Genomic DNA, 9,472 nt, shown 5'->3' on the forward strand with positions numbered 1-9,472 from the left:
TGCCCCCATGGGACTGAAACCAGGAACAGAACTCTGGGGAGCCCCAAACCCCAGCACTTCCCATGGGGCTGAAGCCTTGAGGGTCGTCCCCCCCCCCACCCAGTGGCTGAAGTCAGGAGCCCCAAGGCCCACTGCCTGCTGGGTCCTGGAGGTTTTTATAGTATTTGGGGGAGAAAGAAAGAAAAAGGTTGAGAACCCCTGATACAGTATTTGAGAACCCCTGATACAGTATTTATTGTGATTTATTGTGTTAATGACACATTTCAGGTATGTTGTCTGGATCTTGTATAATTTAAAATAAAATCTGTACTAGTGCAAAGCAGATGCAGTTTATAACTGCAAATTGTATAAGGGAAAAGTTCAGACTCAATTTAGTTCTGGTCTACATTGGAACTCTCTGGCTACTGGTTCAGACCTTTAATGCAGTTGCATTTTGCACTAAGCAGGGTAAGCTTGACAGGTATACATTTGCTCATACTTGTAGCAACACTATACAGTGGTGCCAGCTCTTGTGATTTTTTTTTTTTTTTTTTTTTTTTTTTTGGTCACATCTTATGATATTTGGTGATTAAGTGCTAGCACCAGCTGTCAGATGATTGTGTAAGAATGTCAGCTTTCATTTAAAGGAAAAAACCCCCGAATGTCTGGCTCTTTTGGTTGTAGAAAGTGTGAGCCCTAGAGCCTCAAAACGCAGAAGACAAAAAGAACCCCTAACTTCTTAAAAATCCCAAGAGTTTTAACATAGTCTTAATATTTTGGGGGGTGCGAAGGGGCTGACACAATTTTTGGAAGATAGGGGCTGACAGGGCTGTGAGTTTATAGGGTCTTCCCAGTCTGAGTGTACCAGATAATGCAACATGGATGTTTGGAGACAGTCTGGATTTACAATTGAATGGAATGCACTGGGGGCCCAGCACAAAGGCAAGTGAGACTAGAATTGCTGTAAAACGTTCTGGGAGGTGAAGAGGTTTGTTGGCCAAAAATATCAGATTTATATTAAACAGCAAGGAAAACGGGCACTTTTCAAAACTAAGATGTGTTCGCTCTGATCAGGAATAAGGAAATAATTTCTTCAGAAGTGTTGTGGAGAGGGAGTGATTGGGAGAATGGCCTTCAAAGAAAATGTTGGGGGGTGGGTGAGGAAAGTCCCTCAGAATTGATAATCCAGTTTTTTTAAAACTTGCGCACTCTAATCCAGTGGGACATCCTTTCATAGGGATAGAATACCCCGCTGTCAGGAATGTGTCTAGTCATGTGGATAATTCTAACTAGTGAAATGGACATGTTCAATAACTTCAGCAATGAGTGTCTTAATTTTAGCATTTAAACTGTGTCATGTATATGTAATTATGTTTAAACATGCTGACAAATTTAATAGCAGTTATACAGTTGTAAAACTTCAGTAAAATCCAATCTACAGTACAGAACTATATTGGTATAACTACGTTGCTCAGGGACGTGAAAAATCCACATCCTCCGAGTGACATACTGATCTGTCCCCATCCCCCCCTCCAGGTAGGCAGTGCTATATCAGCCAAAGAGCTTCTCCCGCCAAAACAGCTACTGCCTCTCGGGGAGGTGGATTAACTAAACTGACAGGAGAGCCTTTCCCATCGGCTTAGAACGCCTTCATTAAAGTGCTACAATGGCACAGCTGCATTGGTACAGCTGCACCAATGCAGTCTTTTTAGTGTAGACATGCCCTAAGTGTGTTAAATATCATAATATGATTCCCTTGCAATCCCCGTAACTTCTAAAGCAAACAAAGAGATCATAATTAACACTTCAAATGAGTGTCTGAGTGGGCTATTTGGTATTGCGGAAACTGTTCAGTCTCTTATCACTTGTCCCCTGCTGAAGGACTGAGCAAACAAGCATTTTGTGCAAAAAAGCTGCTGATTTGTTTCCTGATTGTGTAACTAAAAGCTTTAGTCACAAGACGCACTTTGAAATATTTCAGTATTAGTCAACTTTTCTTTTTTTTTTTTTGTAGCTCCATATTGCTAATGATACAGTAGAACCTCAGAGTTACGAACACCACTGTTACGAACTGATCGGTCAACCACATCCCTCATTTGGAACCAGAAATACACAATCAGGCAGCCACATGGGGAAAAGCAAATACAGTACAGTACTATGTTAAATGTAAGCTACTAAAAAAATAAAGGAAAAGCAGCTTTTTTCTTCTGCATAGTATTGTTTCAAAGCTGTATTAAGTGAATGGTCAGTTGTAAACTTTTGGAAGACCAAACAATGTTTTGTTCAGAGTTACGACCAGCCTCCATTCCCGAGATGTTCGTAACTCTTAAGGTTCTACTGCAGTTGAATTTGTTAAGTGGTGTTGTTTTTAAATAATGGTAAAGATCCTTCAACAAGAGTCCTGTAGTACATAAGCAAAATACCTTGTTCAGGTCCCATCTCCACAGTAACAATCAGAGTGCCAGAGACACAGTTATACCACTTAAATATATGGTTTGGACATCAGATGTAGACAGGACTGAATCATGCTACTGGTCTGCAGCAGGACAATGCTGTGAAATGTTTCAGGAATGCATGTGTGATTCAGTTCCATCTATGTTGCCAGAATGAACTGTTTTAATTTTAATTGGGGGATAATTTATATTGTACCTGGCCTCTCAAAATTCTGGTCGTTACTGTGTAGATAGGATCTTTATTCTAAAAATCTCCCAAGAATACCACTTATTCTGATCTACTTGATGAATGACTATTTCTTTGTACCTAGTGGCCACATGACCTATTGCATATGTTCTGTGCATAGGCAAGATCATAAAAGCTCTTTAGTGCTTCCATTGTCCTACATGATGCAGCTTCTCTCAAAACTCCAATAAACAATTTGTCTAAAAATCCTAACTAGTCCCTTTCTCTTTAAAAAATAATAATGTTTGCAGAAAATGTTTGCCAATCCTTTCTGTGCATGCTAAATACAGTGTGATCAATTCTTGTTTTTAAGAACTGTTCAGTGCTTTTTCTTTGTTAATGCTGACCAGCTCATCATTTGACATTTACAAATGAATAAACAAGCTTATTTTTCTCCTTCATGGATGAAATTAGGTGATCACTGGACTTTGTCTTATTTCAAAGCAATCCAAGAAAACCCAGGTGCTAGCATGACAAAACATTTGCTATTCACTTTTGTCATGAACCTTAACCTCTGAACCTTCATAAGGAAACCTGATTTGGGACAAGTTTTGTTACAAAAGCCCTTTTTTGAGGTTGCACATTTTTCTAGTGAGTTATTAACCAGTGGTTTGCATAGGTAAAATGTTTCCTTACCAATTATTTTCTAGTGAATACATGACTTGAGGGCGTCTCAATCAAACAGGACCTCAGACAGACAGACACAGCAATCAGAAGACGGTAGTTATTAAATCACCCTAGAAAAGGACACTGGCAGTGCTCCTGCTTTTGAATATAAGCAGTGTTTGCGATTTCCAATAATTTAGTAACTCCTCACAATAAATTCCTAGTTATTATTGTTATTCATGTTTACATTCAGAATAACACTATCATATTTTTAAAAATATTAATACTTGTGATTTCTGGATATTAATAGACTGAGCCAGCTGTAGTAATCATGTCACTATGCTTGCATTTTACTTCCTGGTTACCACTGCACTTTACTGACACCTTGGACATCCTGAAAGCTCACTATGGACCTTTTAATCTCTGAACAATAATTGGTCTCAACGTCCCTCACTCATTCTCTCCATTTCTGGGGAAGAGAATATCACTAAATGCTACATGCTGTTTTAAAGCACTGGCACTTGGTGTGCTTGCAAGAAAAAATGTGAGGTACCTAACATGCCTAGATGAAACGACAGCATTAACTACAATTAAAGTAAGCGGTAATATGGGAGACCTGTACTACATATTTCTTCAGCTGGTTGCAATTAATGTAGTATGAATGAAAGTGGGTGGAAAGAGATATGCTTACAGACGTGAAGATGAAGTTTGCAAAAGTCCTCTCCACAGAAGGGACTAATGTAATGCTGCAGGTGGTGCAGCTGATCTGAATAGATTTTAGTCACATGAACCTAAGGCCTAGCTTTATTTTACACAGCCACTTTTGTTTTTCAGTGAATATATGAATTGCTCATGAAGAGATATGTCCTTATTTTTTTGTTCTGTCCTTCTTGGGAAGCGAGCTAGCTCTAGGTGCATCTGGTTGGTTTCAAGAGCTGTGTGCCATGCACCGATCCTGGCACCAGGGCATACCCTAGGAAGTTAATTTTGGGCACTACTGGTAAGGAGTCCTTGCCTGCAGTCTGGCAGTAGAGAGCGGTTCTCTGGCTGCTGGAGTAAACTCAGGGCAGTGGTAAACCCTGCAGTTTATGAATAACTACTTTGGGCACCTCACAGGCAAAGTTCCTATATGCCCTCCCCTTGGCTCAGCAGAACTGTACTGGTTCTGTTGTGAGAGTCCTCCATCGCCTAAAGAAAGATTTGCTTTCACACTTCCAACAGGAGACTATCAAATGTGTATAAACTGCACGAGAGAGTCGCACTGTTCCACTTTCTCCTTCAATTACACTAGGCCTAAGTAAAATCTGAATGTGGCATCTTAACCTGTGTGGGGAAATCTTAGGTCACTTAAAAATAATTGTTTTCTCCTCTACTCTTCAGCAGGGGTTTATTTAGCAAATATCTAAGCAGGGGAGTGGAATAGTTACACAAAGTTCTCAACTGCAGACTGCAGTTTGTGCTGTGTATAATCCAAGTTTAGGCAAAATAGCTTCCTAAACCAGAAGATGCTGGATATTTGCATTTTCTGTAGGTTGAGCCATTTCCATGAACAAGTTTTCATGCAGTTATTTGTGTCAAATATGACTATACATTTTACTGTGTGGTGGTAAATATGTTCAAACATCTTTTCCTGCAGCATTACAATTTCACTTTAAGTCTGGGATTGATCAAATGGTGGAAATCATATGGTATTTCCTCTAGCTCACTGATTGGTGGACCACATCACATGATTTCAGAAAAGTCAGCAGAAGCCATTTAAACTTGTTTTCACAGTAAGAGTTGCTGTCTTTTATTTGACCTTCTATAGCAAACAGGGAAAAAAAATTCTCTAATTTTTCACCTGGTCTTAAACCTTTGTTTCCTTGGTAAATATGTGTTTCCTCTAAGTGTGCTGAGAATAGTGCTTTAACAGTATTGCTAGCCCTCAAAAATTAAGCCCTACAAAATCATGAGCCTGGCTTAATAGTAAAGAGATTATAAAAAATAACAAACACTGGGTTCTTCTTATGGACCTTGCTGGTTTTGAGTGTTTGGGGTTCATGTTTTCAAGCTTTACTTGGCAACTATGAATTCCAGAAACCTGCTTTAAAAAAAAAAAAGAACCCCACAAGATTCTTAATTAATGAACAGGCTGCAGGAGATGGGGCTTTAAGAACACTACTAAGTGCTGTGAGAGCTGGCTGCTCAGTGCCTATGGCTGCCCTCTGCACCACACACCGTTCCGAGCTGAGATGCAATGGTCACAAGTGTTGGGGAATGGTAACCTGTCAGCCAGGAAAGATGAAGAGGGAGAGCTCCCTCTCCACCACACCCTTCTTAGAAAACACCCCCAGTTAAGACTGGTGGGGGGATGGTGTTGGAAGGAAGGTGTGCAGCTGGGCCTATTTGAGGGAGAGGAGTTATGTGGAGAGGGAGAGACCCCATCTCTGTCAGGGGTTCTCCCTCTGTTTGGCTAATTCAGAGAAGCTTCTAGGCTTTCAGAAACTCATCTGAAATGAACTCTCTGTCTTGAGGTTCTGCATCAGAAGATTTATATGCTGTTTCCACTGAAGGAACTGGTTTACTGTCTGCTCTGACATGAAGTCTTGCTGTGGTAAGTGTGGTTCCACTGTGTGAGCTTTGGTGCTATTAAGGTTATTGTTGTTGGTTTATGTATCACGGTGGCTAGAATGACTGTCCCAGGAGCAGTAGAGAAAGTCTTTTGTGTAAATTGTGGTTTTAACATTCATATTGTGGGTTTTCAAATGGATGGGCAGTGGAACAAATAAAACATTTTCAATAAACCCAGAGGCATTGGAATCTGCTAATTACCACAGCCGGAGGCCTTCTCTGGATAATTAATGCTGAAATGGGGCATCAGCTCTTCTCCTTGCAGCTGGTCACTAATTCTAGAGCCTTCTTGGGCTGTGTTTGTTGTTTAAAGTCCATAAGCTAAATGCAGTGCAGGAGGCCAAAGAATGACATCAGGTGCTGCTGATTCATGAATGATTGTTAAATTGCACAAGGCAGATCTCTAAATGCTGCTGCTCCTGCTCTCTGTGGTGTGAATTTGTGTTCTGACAGGTTATTTTAGTCACAAGACTGAGAACAAATTGACAAAGCTAAATGATGAACTCTTTAAACCTTTTACTATGGGTTGTTTTCAGTTATGAAGACTTCCTGAAGAGACTTTTATGGGGGATGGCTTTTAGAACAATACTGCATTGGAACAACACCAGGGCAGCACATGCGAACGGTTCTACCAAAGTCTATTACAGAAATGCAATTATTATAACTACAGGTCCTGTTTGAATTCCCTCTATGCATTCCTATGTTGAACTGTCTCAGACTGTGCTAAAATAACATCACAAACTGCTCTTTTAGCTCAAGTCCACAGTGTTGGTTGAGAGGTGCTCTTGGTATAGGCAGTAAGTCTTTCAAGCTATAGATATGACAGTGCTACTAATTTTGCGGGAGATTATCTATTGATAATTAGGGCTCTAGTCTTTTCATCTTGAAAACAATTTGTATACGTTAGAGCTCAAAATACCCCTCTGACATTAAACAGGAAAAACTGAGGGCTATTTTACAAACATGGCAAACTGAAGTAGAGAAGTTAAGTGATTTTTTTTTCCCATGTCCCTCAGAAAATCAGGATTTGTCTACACTTAAAATGTTACTGTGGCATAGTTGGGCTGCTGCAGGCACTTCAGGGGAGACACTACCTATGCTGATGGCAGGGATTCTCCCATTGGCATAGGTGATCCATCTCCCTACTGGCGATAACTAGATAGAAGAATTCTTCCCTCGACCTAGCACTGCCTATATGGGATTTAGATCATCTTAACTACTCCACTTAAGGGTGTGGATTTTTCACACTCCTGGCTAATGTAGTTAAACTGACCTAATTTACTAGTGTCCATCAGGCCTCGTTGTCAGAGGAAACCTGTGATTCCTGTCTCTTGATTCCTGTTTACAGATCATCAGATCCCATTTCTCTTGAAATACAGTACTGTATTTTAAAAGCCATGTATTCCCCTGTATTCCCCTAGGTGTAAACATGCACCTCCCAAGCACTTCAGTTGGAGTTGTGATTAAGCATTTGTCTTGCAGCCTTGACTGAGATCAGGACCTCGTTGTCGTAGACACTATACAAACAGTGAGAGATTCTACAATCGAAATAGGCAAGCCAGACAAAGGGTGGGAGAAGAAACAGGCACAAAGATGTATAGCAATTTGCTGAAGGTAACACAGCAAGCTGCTACTCTTTTTTAAACATGTCGCTGTAATGGAGGTTTTAGGTAAAATTTAGCTTCCTGTCTACTTAAGTTGAAATTTTATATGAAATCTAGTTTGTAGAGTGGCTCATTTCCTTTCATTTAACACTTCTGCTATATTTTCATTTTCACAACTCTCTTAAGCTGAGGTAGCAAATAATGGCAGGTTAAAAGCCAAAGGAAATAGTCAAGGCAGGAACAAAACAGGAAACCAAAGAATCAAAAGGGAAACGTGCTGATAGAATGACTCTAACTTAGGTGCCTGAGGCATGTTTGTGTTAATCCTGCAGTTACATTTGTTAAAACACGTGACACTGTTTGAAATTGATGTCCTTGTTGGTCTGTGTATGAGGTAAACTGACTTCTCTCTTTCCAGGGCATGTGCTGACAGTTCATTTGAGTTTAACACTGAATCAGTGAGACACAAACAATCCTGCCCTGGGCTGAGATTAGGCCTGCTGAATGCACTCTTCCCTAAACGTAGCACACAGCTGAATGAGTAACGGAGTGGGTATTTTATCTCCACCATGGAGCCTTCTGTTCAAGTGATAAACTGTTCACTGGTGAGCTGACAAGAACATTTAGGTTTAGCGTCACTTATTGTGTAAAGACTTGAATTTTCATGGACTCCATCTAGTTGGAGCCTGTTCACACACTCATTATGCTTATTAATCATTTTGACAAATGGTACCTAATAGGCAGAATTAGAAGAGCTCCAGGAAACACTTGCCTCAAAAGAAACCTGAATTTTTTTTTTTTTTGCTAAATTGGGCCCAGATCAATCCACTTTCCTGGAAAAGTCCCATAGCAGGAATCTCAGAGGGAGGAAATCTCCATGGGCCTCGCTGCATGACCGTATCAGAGACCTGGTTTAAGCTGGCCTGACCTGTTTTTACTGAAACCAGGCTTTCTTGAAATAGGTAAACATTATGGGTCTAATTGGTTTAGCTGAGCTGGTTTTAACACCAGTTAGAAAATTTTCCCAAAGTAGATGTGCCTTGTGAGGCTCCCCTAATTATCAGGTAAAGGGGCAGGAATTGCTGCTTTCCTGGCAGCAAAATTGTCTGGGAAATCCGACGTTTCTCATAGAACCCATATCTTCTGATTCCTTTGCCAGAGGATGTTGTGAAGGCCAAGACTACAACAGGGTTTCAAAAAGAACTAGATAAGTTCATGGAGGATAGGTCTATCAATGGCTATTAGCCAGGAAGGGCAGGGATGCAAAACCATACTCTGAAGTATTCCTAGCCTCTGTTTGCCAGAAGCTGGGAATGGGCACCAGGGGATGGATCACTTAATGATTACCTGTTCAGTTCATTCCCTCTGAAGCACCTGGCATTGGCTACTGGCAGAAGACATGATACTGGGCTAGATGGACCATTGATCTGACCCAGTATGGCCATTCTTATGGTCTAGTCCAGTAATTTAGCCACAAGACAATCCTTCCCTTGCTGGAGATGAACTATCCAATCAGAATAATTTGCTCTTTTTTGCTTGTTATTGATCAAGGGTGTTTTCAGGTTCTTAGATATCAGAGTTCAAATAATTTCCTTGTTTTACTCCTGAAATAGATTTAACATGAACTGAAATTCTTCCTTATAATTAAGTTTAACAACAGTAAAAAAAGCAGCTTTTAAAAAAAAGGCACCTCCAATATAACCAATATAGATTTTTGCATGATGTCCCCAAAACCATAGCAGATATTTGTTGCAGTTGGGCTCTGTTTTCTAAATATATTAAATTTAAAAGGACAAAGAAATACAGCAATAGGGATAAATGTACAAGTGCATCTTCAAATATATGTCTAACTGTAGACATGTGCAGAGTTTGCTGTTTGTAGTGAGTAGTTTCAAGTGTCAAAGCTGTACCTATTATGTCATGTTGATAGTTGGCTGAGTTGGAATACAAGACTTCTATTTGCTGAAAAGCTTTATCACTTGACAGTGCCAAAT

General features: G+C 40.1%; 1 long non-coding RNA gene across 1 annotated transcript; it reads left to right on the forward strand.

The window, feature by feature from the left end:
* Positions 1–5,145: 5,145 nt before the first annotated feature.
* LOC137167074 (uncharacterized) lies at positions 5,146–7,556 on the forward strand. The gene is made up of 3 exons (XR_010923972.1): positions 5,146–5,631; positions 5,778–5,857; positions 7,357–7,556. It is a non-coding gene; the product is annotated as an uncharacterized lncRNA (long non-coding RNA).
* The last annotated feature ends 1,916 nt before the right edge of the window (positions 7,557–9,472 follow it).

This window comes from Emydura macquarii, unplaced genomic scaffold, assembly GCF_026122565.2.
Source record: "Emydura macquarii macquarii isolate MOO-44397 ecotype Brisbane River unplaced genomic scaffold, CSIRO-AGI_Emac_v2 contig_2897, whole genome shotgun sequence".
Taxonomy (NCBI): Eukaryota; Metazoa; Chordata; order Testudines; family Chelidae; genus Emydura; species Emydura macquarii.